The sequence below is a fragment of the Gymnogyps californianus genome, chromosome 3 (genome assembly GCF_018139145.2).
Source record: "Gymnogyps californianus isolate 813 chromosome 3, ASM1813914v2, whole genome shotgun sequence".
NCBI classification, from domain to species: Eukaryota; Metazoa; Chordata; class Aves; order Accipitriformes; family Cathartidae; genus Gymnogyps; species Gymnogyps californianus.
Genome location: NC_059473.1, coordinates 35,118,780 through 35,134,038, shown reverse-complemented (window position 1 = coordinate 35,134,038; position 15,259 = coordinate 35,118,780).

Here is a 15,259-nt window from a genome sequence, read left to right as displayed (position 1 = left end):
TGCCTTCTGGCTCCTTCCCCTTGCCTCACCCTCTGTACATCTTGGATTAGAGCTGCTCAGCACAGGGGTTGGCCAAGACCCCAATGCCCAGGTCCTGTGACATCTGGCTGCTTTGGGAACCAAACCATGGAGAATATCACAGAGGCACACAGTACTGCTTGCAACTGCATTCAGACACATGGCTTCATGTGCAGAAGTGTACGTTTAACCCTTGTGTTGGGCAGAGGGAGATAATGGGTGTCCTTCCTCCCACTATTGCAGGCTTGGAGGTGACAGAGAGCCATCCTAATTAGGGGCTACAGAGATGACGCTTCCATGGAGAACAAGTTTTATTTATGAGCCAGATTAGGAGGCATTAATTGCTTTCTCTCCTGGTTTCTGCTCAGAAAGGTACAGTAATCACAGGAACATTTTTGACATTGTTGACATAGCTTCCCAGCCCTCCTGCTGAGAAACAGGGACTCTTGCATACTTCAAAAGGGCTTAAAGGCTCGGGTTGTGCCACCACAGTAGTAGTGCCGATCTAGGACTGGGGTGGGGGGAATTTGCATTAGAAGGATTAAATACCAGGGCTATTGTGGAATTTTAAACTGATGTTTTCCGGCTGACCACAGGCCCAGAGCTTGTGTGTGGCATGTTTGAGACTCAAAAGTGCTCTTGATCCTCTGATCTTTTATTTCATAACATTTCTCCCCACTCCCTCCCTTCAAATGTATTTTGCTTTTCTTTTGGCTGCTGAGCAGACACACATTAGTAAAAGGAACATGTTGGGTCGACAGTACTGAGAGCAGTCTGAAGCTCAGGAAAGTTTTCTTTGCGTGTATTGGAAACATTGAGCGTCTGGATTACTCTTGTAGTGCTGGGCCCCGGAATAACAACAAAGTTAAGACAAGCTCCATTCTGACACAAGTGCCCTGTGAAGCTTTGCCACAGTCCTGCACAAACACTATGGGATGTTCTTAAATCAGATTACGTTCTGAGATGTGTCTCTTGTTTGTGGTTCATATAAAACCCTCCTGGCTTTCATAGCATGTTGCTAAATGAGACGTTTCTTGCAGCTACATCAACATAATGGGGTCTCTGCTGAGACAATCCATTTCCAAAACATCAGTCCATGATATTCCTGGCACTTCTCAAGTACCTCGCTCTGCAGGAAGAGATTGATCCTGTGAGGATGCTCAGCCTCTCACACAACTGGATCAGTCATGTTTCTGTGCCAACCTGCCATCCAGCTGTCATTAGACACAGGCTCAGGCTGCACACAGATTTCCTGCTGTGGTAGCAAATGGCTTCTTATTAGGTCCCGCAGCTGACTCTGGGTTAGCTCTCAGAGTAGCCACCCCCCTGCACAGCATCGTGTACGAAAAACATGGTTCTTGGCAGGGAAAGATGTCTGGGGCTGGGGTTTTGGAGGGTTTTTTTTGCTCTGCACAGAGGTGAATACCCAGCCTTCCAACATCAGCCTTGCCACATGCAGCATCCCAAAGTCATATGAGACTTGCCTCGGCTTGTCTTTGAGGTAGACATTGGAAGCTGGAAAGGGCCAGTCTTGGCCCTTAGCATGCAGTGTTGTTGCTGAGTGTCTGAGCAGGGTCCAGGAGGGAGGCACATGCCCCTGCAGACTGGGAGCACTGGGGGGAGTCCCACTGCTGCTCTCCCCACGTCACAGCCAGAAAGCATCGCTCCACGGGCGGGCCATGACAGCTCCATGAAAGCAGGGGCCCACAGCCTGCTCCCAGCTCTGCCTTAAATCTGGCTGCCTCCCCAGAGCACAGCCCTGTGGTTTACAGGGCACAGGCACCCTCCGTAAGCAGAACCAGTCTCTTTCCACTGCGATGTGGCCCTTTATGTCTGAAGGCCGCAATCAGTGCCAGCTGAAATTGCTGAGGACCTAATACACAAATATATCTGTTCCTGTTCTTTCTAAAATCACTCTTGCTGGTGTTTCTAGTAGTTATTATAATTCAGTGAGGACTTGGCAACTCATCAAAGCTAGCATTTTCCCTTAGTCTGATGCAGCAAAGTAATAAAGAGCAACCACTAAAGATCTTGGACCAGTTACACAGCAAGGCAGCAAGGAGAGTTCAACTTTTTTCCTGCAACCATGACTCAGCTTTACAGCCCATCCCCTGCAGGGTAGTTTCCCCAAAGCGATGGTTGTACCACAGCCAGCTATCCCTCTACCACACCTCCTCACACATCCCAGGATGACTCCTCAGTGGGAAGCTGAGTGCTGTCACGGAAGCAGCAGTAGCTGGAGGCTTCAAGAGCAGGTGTGCTCTCGTCTGCATTTGACAGATCCCTGTTAATTATTTATACAGCACGAGAGGTGTACTTGATGCTAGACAAACAGCAAGCAAGACCAGCCTCTTTCCCCAAGCCCTTTCTGCTGCTTTCCATGCAGATTATGCAGATACCAACAGGCAAGGCAGGATCAGGCATGAAGGAGGGAGCCAACTATGCCATGGAGGAGGATGGTGATGAAAGGAGAGACAAAAGGTGCAAGCCATTTAGAGGAATTGAAAGGAGATGATTTGATGAAGGGAAGAGAAATTGTTTTCCGCTCACGGGAAAACAAAACAGAAAGAGGCTGCAGAAATGTCAGAAATACCAGAGAGTAATGAGTAGACATACCAGCTTGGGGCTTAAAACCGGCACAGTTCCTGCCCTGGACACCATATCTTGCTTGTGCAATAAGGCTGTAGGAAGCTGGGAGTGAGCAGTCCTGGAGATGGAGTAGAAGGGGCTGCCATGAATTGGCCTTTTGCAATATGCACTGATGTGGAATATGTTCTGGATGTGCAGCATGAAAGGATAAGCTGGAGCTGGGGAAGTACAGGCATGGCAAGATCTATGCTGAGCTGCCTGTACAGACCTGTATGGTCCTGTATACTTGGGACCACTTTGGCTCATAGTAGTGTTGATCAGACCTTTGTGTCATGCCTCCATCCAGGAAGGGGGGCAGGAAAGCACCAATAATACTACAAGGAGGGCATAAAGTCACCACTACCTCCTCACAGGAGACACAGCCCACAATCCAGCCTGCTTCACTCTTGTGGCTGAAAACTGTAAGGAGAAGAGCTGCTGACAAAAAGGGGTCCTTTAAATCAATAGGTAACCCAATGGCTTCTTGATTCACAGTGCCCTGATTCAATATCCTGCTGGAACAAGGATAAGTCTCCATTTGATGGTGTACTTAGTCAGATGCCTTTTTGGAATCCTACACTGACCACATCAGACCATGCAATTTCTCTCCTCCTTGCCAGGATGCACTTACACGTTGGCTGCTTTAATAGTTGAGGTGGCACTTTTATTTTAAGCACTTCTTTTCATTGGCTTCTGCAACCTTCTGAAACCATTTGGAGGTTTTTGTTTTTTTTTCCCCTGGGCTGAAATTTCTCACGCTCATGTCAGCCCCGGGTGATGAAAGTTTGACGATAATCTGCTGTTGCCGGTGTCTCCACTCAACAAAGTGGTGATTTTGGGCTGGAACAACTGGAACTCCCTGATACACTGATTGGAGGAGGCATGGAACAAATTGCGCCTCCTCGCTTACTCCACACACTCTAATTTGTGGATTCCTGGGTGTCTCTTCACCCCTGCCTCAGCACCCAGGCAGCGTCCGGAGTCCAGAACACCCTCCCTCCTTCAGTCCATGCTACCTGCTGATCCCACACTCATGAGGTCCTGCTGTCCAGCTTACCCATGCAGGTCACTTCATTTAAGAGACATTAGCAAAAAGTGGTTGATATTATTAATCAGAAGCAAAATCAAACAGAGCCCGCAGGCTTAGCAAGCCAAGTCATTGCAGGGTCATGCTGCTTTTTATTAACTGTTTTTTCCTTTGGTACAAACCTTGCTAACGTGTAGCCCCTGATTTTGCAGAGTGCCCATCCTTTTACCAGTGTGCCCCCCCGACTTCTAACACACAGTACACAGAGCTTTGCTTTCAAATCCCGTGGGACAAATGGGCCTATTCACAGGATTAGGTGCTGCCCAGTGTGGTTTCCAGAGCTAGCTTGGCTGCAGCACAAGATCTGGGGCTCTTGATCTCAGCTGGCCTTCCCTGGGTGTGGGGAAGTGAGCTACCTCTGTGTAGGTTCTTATGGCTCTCCTGCTCTCCTTTGTTCCCTTCTTTTTAGGGTCCCTTCGCCTTACCTTTTCCACTCCCCTACACATGCTAGTGCCAGGGGACCCCTTCAACAACACCTTCCCCTCCCTGCAGCTAAGCCCTTGGCAACATGATCCCAGATGGGTACTTCATCTCTGTACCCCACTGGTAGCTCAAGATCAGTCAAGGGTGACATCTGAGCCCACATCCTACCTTACACGGCCCCTGTGTGCCCTGCAACTGTTGGAAAGAGCCCTGCTGGAGAGCTCCATGAAAGGCAACACCAGGCAGTGGCAGAGGACTTTTCATCTTGTTTCACCCCCTGAAGAGCCCAGCTGAGCAGATGCCTCAACCCGAACGTCTGTGAAGGGAGGGAGAAAGAGACTAAAAGCCTTGAACCCCTTGAAAGTCATGAAATAATAGTCTGAAAGCGAAAGCATCTGGCGTTGGCCAAATGCTAAGGGGGCATGGCAGGGAAAAGTGTCCAAAACCAGGCTAAAGTCAGAAGGCGGCCAGAGCACATCTATGCTCCCCTTACCCCCTCTTGGCACCCTCCACCGCCTGGAGCACCCATTGCGGGGCCTGCTGGGAAGCAAGCCGGTTTTGCAAAGGGCAGGCTATTAACTTTGAATGAAAAGGAGCATTCAGGCGGCCAGCAGGTCTGGCGGAAGGGAGGGCTGGGGGGAGCACAGCGCCCCGTCCTCCCCTGCTATTGGAGGCCGTCCGGTTCAGCTGGGGAAGAGGGGAATAAAACGTCTCCAGTGTCGGCCGGTGAGGCTTGCTTTCCCTTTATAGCAGCCCTGACAGCTCAGTGAGAGACACTGCAGGGAGAGCTGCATTAGAGGGGCGGGGGGGAGGCAAATGCTGGCCTGCAAAGTCAATAGTAATTTAACACCCCACTGACATTTTTGGTTGGCAATGGGATAGATATTTAAATCATAACCTTCTCCCTCCTATACCCCTCCTCCCCACCAAAAATAAATAAATAAACCCAGCAGCCCCTGTTTTGGCCTGCCAAGAACTTGGAGCATTTGCTGTGAACTCCCCGAGCCTCACGTCGGGCACCGTCAGCTGAGTCTTTCCTTGACATCAGGGATGCTCGCTCCCCTCCAGCTTTTGGAGGGGTGCTGAGGACCAGGTGTCGGCAGGGCCGGCCCCGGCAGCTGGCTGGGACCTGAGCATGTGTCCCTGGGTTGCTGTGCAACCGGAGGCACAAGGCACAGCGCGGCGGTGCATACGTGCTGTTTCGCCCCTGCGACAGCCAGCTCATACCAGCCTCTCTGACCCCTGGCACGGCACGCATGGGCCCCAGCTGGGCTGGTCGCCTGTCAGAGAGGAGCAGGAGGAGAGGGCGGGAGTTTGGGAAGAAAGTGTGGAAGATGGGGAGGGAGGGGGAAAAAAAAAGGTCTTTTTGAGTCTCAAGCAGTGCCCTTAAAGAGCAGCCAGGATCTGACACCAAAGCCTCTTCCACTTGAAACTGATGCCTGAAAAGAGGGGCGAGTCCTACAACCTGCCTGCTCTCTGCAGGTTACAGAGCCATTGCCCCTCAGCCCCTCAAGCCTGCAATCTTCTTTTTATGAACTTGTTCAGACTCTGGAAGAAATGGAGCTCATTGCAGAGCCATCTCCTGCTCTGTGGGAATTGCCCCAAACCCCCCAAATCTCATGTTGTGTCCTCCCACCCCACTGCGGAGGACAGAGGATCAGCTTCAGCATCTCCCTTACCCCCTTTCTCTCAGAGGAGTGCCTTCTCCTCACACATGGTACTGCAAGACAGCTCTTTCCCCAAGGGGGCTCTCTGTCAGACTTTACATCTCTGGTTTCTGTTTGCACCCTCTGTCCATGGGTCCTAATCCACAAGGTAATGAATTCAGTGGAAAAACATCCATCAGCTGCAAGGGCCATTGAATATGCCTGATATCAATTAGGATCTAATTTGTCTAGTCTTATTATTCACATATGAGTCCTGAGATTGAGACTCCCAGCAGTAAATGGGAATTTTTCTCCCTCCCTGCACCTGGGTTTCAGTGTTTTTGATCAAACTAAATAGCCTGGCTTGCACTTCCATGGCTGCAGCCCCTGCCTCCTGCCACTGGGCTGGATGTAGCAGAGAAAAGCACTGCCTTTGGGAAGGGGGAAGCAAGAAGGGGAGCTAGCTTGGAAGAACACATGCGAGTTATGAATGTGCAGTGGAGATTTATCCCCAGAGCCTTTCCAATGGGATGACCTCCAGGTGAGCAGCAGGAAAAAGGTGCCAACAGAGTTGTCAGCAAGGAACCTTTGCTAACGTCTGTGGCAAGGTCTGTGTGCTTTCACAGAGCTGGCAGGGACCGAGGTACTCCCCATCAGCCTGCTTTCCCTTGGAGTGTGCAGGCCATTTGTCTGAAAAGCTGAGAAGAGAAAAAAGGGAGGTGCAGACAGAGAACTAAGTGATGCCCAGTATAACTATGGGATCAGCTCCCCCAGTCTCCTTTGCACATCGGCATGGCTGATGGGGAGCTCAGAGCAGGACTGCAAGTCCAAGAGCCTTTCAATTAAGGCGATACTCCAAACAATGCCTGAAGACTAACCTGCTGCCAAATGCAGGTGCTGACTGTGAATACTAGGGCTAAAGCTGCTGCTCTAGAGTAGCTGAGAGCTGGATTCTGTCCTATTCCCTCCCTTATAGTGCAGCAGCAGGAGAGCTGCTCAGTGCAGCCCAGCCTTTCAAATGTTGGTGCCTGAAAGCAGGTTCCAAAATATGTGTGGAGCAGCCCTTTTCAGAAGCTCAGTGCATCTGGATGAATAGCATCAGATGTCCTCAGAGCTATTGAAAACGCATTCCAGTTGCCTGACTCTGGTTTTTGGAGCCAAATTTGAGGTGAGGAGGATGGTCAAGTTTGGTTTCACTTGTTAGCGAGTCCTCCAGTTCATACCCAGTGGAGAAAAGGGACTAGCAAAATTTAGGACGGCTACAGCAGAAGACAATAGAGACAGAAAATTGGTCTGTTAGCAGATTTCCACCCATTCTTTTTGTAAGCTCATAAATAAATATCTCTCTAATGCCACTGTTTATTTTTATTCTTCCTGAAAATGCTCCTCCTATTATTTTTACCTTATCCCTTGGCTCTCTTTGTAATCCCTCTAGTACATTCTTTTCTTAAAGGAAATCTAGTCTGAACTGAAGAAATGTCATGCTCCATGGCCACACGGTAAGACATTCAAGAGCCCTCTGTTAGGGCCTAGAGTATAGTGGGTTATGGCATGGGGTTATGGGTTGTGTCACTGACTGAATGGAAACAGGAATGGCTATAGGACTGTGCGTCTTTTTGTCCATCAGAAGTGTCTTACTTTCAGGAATGGTGGACAACAAGTCCCAGGAAATCCTTTTTTTCTCTCAGTGACCATTTAAAATTGAGCAGTCTTTTCTTCCTGTATCAGTTTTGTACAACTCTTAGTTTATATTCACCTCCATTCAGGGCCAAGGGGATGTTTTGGGATGCTGAGCTTCATATACCATTGGGCTTTGCCTTATGGCCTTGAACGGACCCCAGGCGCTGCTGAGCGGACAAACCCGTATGATGGAAGCAGCGGCTCTGAGAGGAGGTAGACTGTGAGTGTGCAGGGCTGTACCCAGAGGAGTACCACTCCCAGATCAGCTAACGATCCCAGCTGTTCCCATCCGAGAGAGCCTCTCGCTCCCTGTGTCTTTGGGAGCTGGCTTCATGAACTAAAACCAGCTCAGGATCTTTGCCTGCAGATTCCAAAATAGTCCCATTCTTGCCTCCCTCCTTCCAGCCCCTTCCCTATAACCAACACCTCCCCAGGGCCAGCAGGATGGCAGAGCTCCCAAGGGAGTGGTGGTGGCAGGGAAATCCCAGACCTCTGGAGACGACCTGCTGCAGGGGAGGGGTTTTAATGCCAGCCTTCCCAAGAGAACCCAGGAGATGTGAGCAGAGGAACCACCCAGCCTGTCTAGGGACCAGACTACTTCTCTCAAGTCCCTTCAACATTCAAGCAAATGTTGCCCAAGGACCCCAGTGGGCTGGCTCTTACCAGACATCCTCATGATGTTCTCCAGGCATGTCTGCTCAACAGAAACATATCATTTAGCCTAAACAAGAATAAATGAGTTTGTACCTCCCAGGCCTTTAACCCTCTCAGTGCTGGCTGGTCAATGTACCAACAGACACCAGTATTTGAACTCCCATTTCTTTACAGAGAGTTTCACTGGCAGGGAGGAGACATCCTCATGGCAGAGGACTCTTGTGGGGGTCCACGATGGCATTCTGAACTTGGTATTTTCTGAGTTATTCTCATGTGAACACAGTCCCAGAGGAGAAAGTGACACAAAATCAATTGCACAGATCAATACCTGTACTGATGTATTTCCTGGTGACAGGCCAGATGGCCAATTGAAGGTAAACAAAGTCTGAACAAAGTCTGGGCAAAGCAAGAGGTTCCAGATGGGAACCAGAAGTTCAGAGCTCATCAGAGCCATCTCCACGCACACATTACAGGCACCAGCCAAACACTAATAAATGATTAACAGGGCTGTTGTGCATTAGCCTCAGCTTTGGTTCCCTCCTGCTATTTCTGGATAATTTCAAAAAAAGGCAGATGATAGGGAATTCTGCATTTGGAGAAATTAATTAGATATTCAGCTGTCTGTGGACCTCATACAATCCTGAGAAACCTCTTTCCCCCTCCCCGAATGCTTCAGACCACAGATCAGTCCTTTCAGTTGAAGGCTGCTCAAAGGCAGTTCCCTTCCAGTCCATCCAAAGTCTTAAGCATCCAACTGTTCCCTGAGGCCCTACAGAGTAATGCAGCAACCCCCGTCTTGCTTCTGTGAACTGAATGATCTTTATCATCAGAGTCCTCAGTTCTTCATACAATGGGAAAGAGAGACAAGACCTGGGGATGCAAGCTTTTGCTTATAATGAAGAGCTGATACAAGGAAATCACCTGGGCTTATTGCCTCCTTCAGTCCCTCCTCCCACGTTTCCACTTTCCCTTCAGTTCCTGTATCTTTCACCTGTGGGTAGTCTGGACATCCACCTGCCTCTTCTGCCTCTTGATTCATTTTCCATGCCTGCAGCGCCACAGCACTATAATATCAGAAATATTCTTTCTTTCTTGGGTGCTGCCCACTCTTTTGCACTCCATGGTACAGTCACACTGCGAGGCCTGTAACAGGCTGAAGGGGATGAAGGTTCATCCCTTGGAGAGCCTCCATCTGTTTTGTCAGGCACCAGCCCTAGCTTTCAATAATGGCCTGAAACTGATGGGACTGATATCCAGCTATGACCAGATACAGCACAAGTGGGCAGAAGTATCTGGAGCTTAAATTGGTCTTGCTCCTTCTGTTCCAGCTGTGGTCTTCATAGCCTCCCCCTTGAACTAGTGAAGAGCACTGGTCAAGCCCCCAGGAGCAAGAGTGAGGAGGGCACCACAGGGGACTGTCCCCTGGGATCTCTGCAGAGCACAGCAGTTGTGCACCAGACAGCTTCATTCTTATTCTCTGACCTTCAGTTCCCCCACTCAATAATTTTATTCATTATACAACAGCAGGATTAGACAGTGCCTGCTGGTTGGCACGCTCTGATGGGCATTAATACCTGCTGGCACAGAAGCAGGCACATGCCAGTACTCCTGTGTGCTAATGAAAAGGCACCATTTCCACTTCCATTTCAGCACATGCTGAGGTTTCCTGAGAGCCAGCATTGATCTTTGTGTCCAGGAGAACATGTGCTGCCATCAGTCCTGCCTTGCAGCTCCAGGAGTCCTGCTGCTTAGGGCAATGGCTACCATCAGAGAGCTGGATGAGGTCAAACTGGACCCCTACTGAATTATTGTGGGGCCAGAGCTTGTCAGGACTGTGTCACACAATGGAGACTCCCAGTAGCACATTGCCTTCATGTACACTGGGGCTGTCCTGGCATCCCTCGGGGAATGGAGTGAAAAGCTGCACCAAGACAGGCTGGATGGTGCAGCTACTCGCTACTTTTGGGTTCCCACTGGGAGGTTGGCTTTAAAATTCCTCCCTTTGCCTTCCTCCAAGTTCTGCAAGAGCTTCTTTGTCAAAAAAGACTGGAGCAGTTGATCTGCAGCCTCTAGGAACTCCTCTGTCACCATGACTCCTTTTGGGAGCTCTGCCATCCTGTTGAACTCTGGAGAAGTGATGGTGATGGAGAGCTGAGAGAAGTGGGAGGAAGGATTTCCCTGGCACACTTGTTGTATATAGCCCTGCTGCAATGCTCCCACCTAGAGGAACTGGCCTCTGGGACTAACCTCCAGGCAGAGCAGTGAATAATGTTTGACTTGGAGGGAAGACAGATGGAAGGAGCCGTCACAGAAATGTTGAACAAGGTACAGAAGAGAGATATCCTGAACTCCCAGTTCTACAACCCAACAGCAAGAAGACACCCCAGAACACTGCACGTGACCTTACTGTCATCTTATCAGATTAGCTGGAACTCACTGTCTCAGGGTGCTATGGGGCACAAGAGCTAAGCAAGATTTTTTTTTTAAGAAGTAGGTAGTATTTATAATGGTCTCCAAACGTTGTGTTGGAATAGTAACTATTTAAAACATGTCAGACTTCCAAAAGAAAAATGTCCCTTATTGCTTCTGATAAACTGATTTCAAGGCCATGGGGCTGAGAAGGAATTTGCCCCCAAGCTTGCCTAGTCCAGAACCAACCACTGCAGAGTATCTTGCAGGATTTCTCTGGAGGAACTGATAATAATCACATTTGGACTCAGAATGGATGACAGAACTATGGAGCCATTAGGCTGATTCAGACGTCTGCTATGACCAGAATGGACAGCATCTGTCCACCTGATCCGTGAATATTTATGTTTCTGACCTAGCTGTGATGTATGGGAATATAAAACCTTTGAAAGAGTGGGGTACTAAGTACAGAAATGGGCATGACAGGTACTGGCATGGAGGGATTCATATCCTGCAGGTGACAGATCTGATGTTGTATGGCAAACCAAATTTAAAGCAATGCTCCAAGACTATTAGCAGCATCCTGGCGCTGCTGCAGTTCAGTGTGCCAGACAGCAGGTCGTTTGAAGACTTTGCAAGTAGGACCATCCACACACACATGCTTGGTGATGACTTCCAACCCCCAGCGAGTCTGAGAGCATGAAGACTTGCTGCCCAGCTCTTGGGGTGTGGGAATTTTGTTTCAGTTCCACGCATGCAGCTCTGCAATTCAGGCCCTGCAAACAATAGTTTGGCCACTCCAAGAGCAGGGAGCATGAAAGGGGTGTGAATGGAGCAGCTCTATTCCCAGAAGCCAGGCCAATTCTCTGATGGGAGCTCAACCAGCAGCTCTGCTGAGTGTCCAGGAAAGCGGTTTTGGCAGCCTCTCTGTAGATGGTTCCAGTTCAGGAGAAACTGCTGGTAGATTTTGGACAGACAGTGTGCAGATCACAGCTGCATGCAGCCAACAGCACAACAAGCCCTCTTTGCCAGAGACACTCCTCCAGCATGCTTGATCTTGACTTTTTATTTGCCGTATTGCATTGTTCTTGGGTGTCAGCCCCTTTCACTGCCCTCTGCCTCAGCAGCCCTTCATTGCCAAACCATGCCACATCTCCTCTCTGCCCAAACCTTTCTTTGCTTCTCTGCTCTTTCCCCCACAAAAGGATTCCTCTTTCTTCTCTTGCTTCAGACTCACATGTCCCCTAGAAAACACCCTAATCTGAGTGTTTCCTAATAGAAGCACAGTGAATATAGGAAATTGTTTTGCTTAAACAAAAAGCCCTGCTACTAACCTGCATGATCCTGTAAATTCTTTGGGACAGGCACCGTTTCATCCTACCTCTCAGAGAGATCCCCCAGCACAAAGCCTCTGTGTGCAGCTCAGTTGCAGTTAACAAACAGGAACTATGAACTGAGCTTGCAAGGGATGAAACGGTAAAACTGACCTTACTGGAGTAAGTTCATTCCCCTTTGCAATTATCTGGTGACAGACTTCACCTCAGGCTGAACAAATATAGTAGTTCAGTTTCCAGAGTTCCAGTTACTATTTCATAAACGGTGCTCAGTTGTGACTTGGCCCAGCTTCAAACAGGGATGGGTAGATTAGCTCTGATCGATTGATTTGTTCTTTAAGTAAAAATTAGAGCTGGTACAATGCCAGGATTGCAATCCCCACGTAGAGCGTGATGTTTCTGAGACAGGGAGCGTGGCTTTGGAACTCAAGCTGATAGCTGGGCTTTGACGCCAACTCAGCAGGTGATCTTCAGAAAATCACCATTCTTCAGGTTTCAGTTTCCTGAAGGAAAAGGGGGGCATCATAATGCAGTACCACAGCAGCCACAAGAGTTTCTTCCCCTTTCTTGCAACCAGTATAGAGTCTTACTTGTATCATTACATTTAGGGTCAGCTTCAGGTGGTATGTCTTTCAGTGAAGCACTTCCTTCCTAAAAGCACTGTCCTCAAGTGCTCATGAGCATTGCTTTGATGGAGGGCACCATAGACATCTAGCTACTAAGCAATCCTCTGACAGAACAAAGCTTTCCCTGCATACTGCTATTTGGACCAGACAGGACAGTAAGTATAAAATGTCAGCAAAGGCCTAGGGATTATAGATATTATGTTTGAAATAAGTCAGGAATGAGCCTTCATACTTCAGTGAATATCTCTTCCTAAAACATGAATCAAAACCGACACAAACACAGGGTTTTTAACCCTATCTATCCCCACTGAGATTCAAAAAAACAGTGTCTAACAACACCTCTGCACAGCTGCGTAAGTCCAGAGCCAGCGGGGGACTGAGGACAGCGGAAGGATGTACTGGTGGAACCAGGACTGGAAAAGCTCTGGACCAGCTGAGAGGTCCACTGCAGCTCAGGCAGGAGGCCAGATGACAGAGCTGTGAAAGGCACAAGGTTGGAACAATGGTGGAGATGTTCTAGATCTGGACAGAGCAGCAGCAGCAGCAGCAGCAGCAGAGCTGCATGTGAGGCAACATGGACTGACACGGGAAGGGATGCTGTCAGGCGGAGCTGCGGGCACAAACACTGCATGCACTGGCCTGCAGCCAGGCAGCGCTGCAATCTGCCTCTCACCACTGTCAGCAGCTGGCGAGGCCACAAACAGAAAGACGAGGCAGCGCAGACAAGATTGCGAAACCCACCACAGATACATGCAAGGAGCATGGACACCTTAAGTCGTAAGGGAATGAGATATTAAGGTGAGGCTTCACATGCCCAGGCTTTATGCAACAGAGCCACCGCCTCACGGCAGTCCTCAGCATGCACAAAATTGTGCTCGTGTACCGTTCAGCCCTGCTGAAGGTAATGCAAGGGTGCAGTGGAGTATTTCTGCAGGCCTTGGAGCTATCTGCAGTTCAGCAGCAGCTCTGGGGAGAGTGGCAGCTCTGCGGTCTCTCCGTGAAAGCCTGCTTTGCTTAGGACTGGCTGCTTGAGACTCAGGTAACAGCACAGGAGGACGGGGCTGGTGTTGAGCCCCCATGACAGGGAAGTGCATGCCCTGCCTGAAGGGCGTCCAGCCTTCCACTTCTGCAGAAGGAAGAAATGAAATGGATTGTGTGAAGGAGACACAAATGTTAAAAATGCTCTGTATAACCCTGTCTGGAGATGTTTACTGTAAATACCATGATGAGTGCACCACACTGCTTTTGGCAGAGCTGGCTATTTTTTTTTAAGCACGCTTATTGTTGATAAAAATCCAGAGACACTGGCACAATCTCGAAGTTATCCAGAGAGACTCAAAATATCCCATTGCTGGCAAGATGAAACAAAAGCTTTGATGTACCAAGGATGCCTCAACACCAGCAGAGCTGCAATTCCCTGGGTGACGGCATCCCACAGGACAACCCGCCCATAATTGCCACTGAGCCACCACACAGTCCCAGCAAGCAGGGTCTGACGTAGCTCTGGAGGGGACAGCCTCTGCATGGAGACAGCCACTGCTCACCCGTGGCCCCAGGCACTGGCAATACCACCGTCCCCATGGGCCCCGGGGTCCCCTTGGCTGGCAGGGCTTGAGCAGGGGACCCTGCTGAGCACCAGGACACGTGCCTGCAGGCCTGGCGCCATGGGTAGCCACTGAGAGGCCTTGGAGGCCAACTTCAGAAACCCTCAGGACTGCATTTGGCTCTCAAGATGCCACTTATCTGACCCTTCCCTAGCCAGCTGGCTCGCAAGCCAGCTTCTTCTGCAGTTTCAGTTGCTACACAAGTCTGTTCACAGCAGCCTGGGTGCAGACACTGGCCAGAGCTTGTATGGAGGGGAGGACAGGTACGGAGATCCTACCAGAGAGCAGAAAAGCCAAAACAAATTAAAAATGTACCCATGTTGGCAAGCAGCAAGAGCCCAAGGTTCATTTTCTCCAGTTCATCATGGTCAGCTCTTGCATTGCTTGTGTAGGCCTTGGTTCAGCACAGATCTGGGACTCCAGCTAATCCCACCCTTGGGGTCTCAGGATGGCAGAGAATGTCAGCTCCCAAGGAGAGGACCCATGTTTCTTTCCGTAGATTTTTTTGGCCATGTGGCTTGGAATGTCAATGTAAGACACTTTAAATAGGTCCGAATTGTTTTTTTCAGCCAGTGTTGACAGCCCAGTCACTAGATGGGTGGGCACTGAAAATCCCAAGTAAATTTTGAAAATCCTGACCTAAATAAATAACCAATTAATACTTATGATATCAAAGTACTGCAGTGAAGGCTATTATAAACCCCTGACCATTGCAATTGCATTGGGAACAAGGTCTGGGAAACCCCATTTCCGAGTGGGGCAGGATCTCTCTCACTCACACATGCACACGCACACGCAGTGCTGGCAGTCATGTCCACCCTAGCTGCGGCACCCCAGCCTTGTCCTGGTGCCCTGCATGGAGGTGAGCTTCACTCATTGCAAACGTCTCTCACAGACTGTCAAACCCAAACATGAGTTGCCTTGTTGCTGGAGGTCAAGGGAGGTAAAGACTTCACATGAATATGCTGGAAACAGAAAACAAACACACACACAAAAATCCCCAGCAAGAAAGGACAAGCCATTCTTAACAAGCAATTCCGTTACCCGTAAATAAAAAGAAGGCAATCACAACATGCCTTAAGCTTGGGGGAGCCAAAAGCCGTCTCTTGTCTGTGGGTGACTGATGGCTCGCGGGCTTTCCAGCACAAAC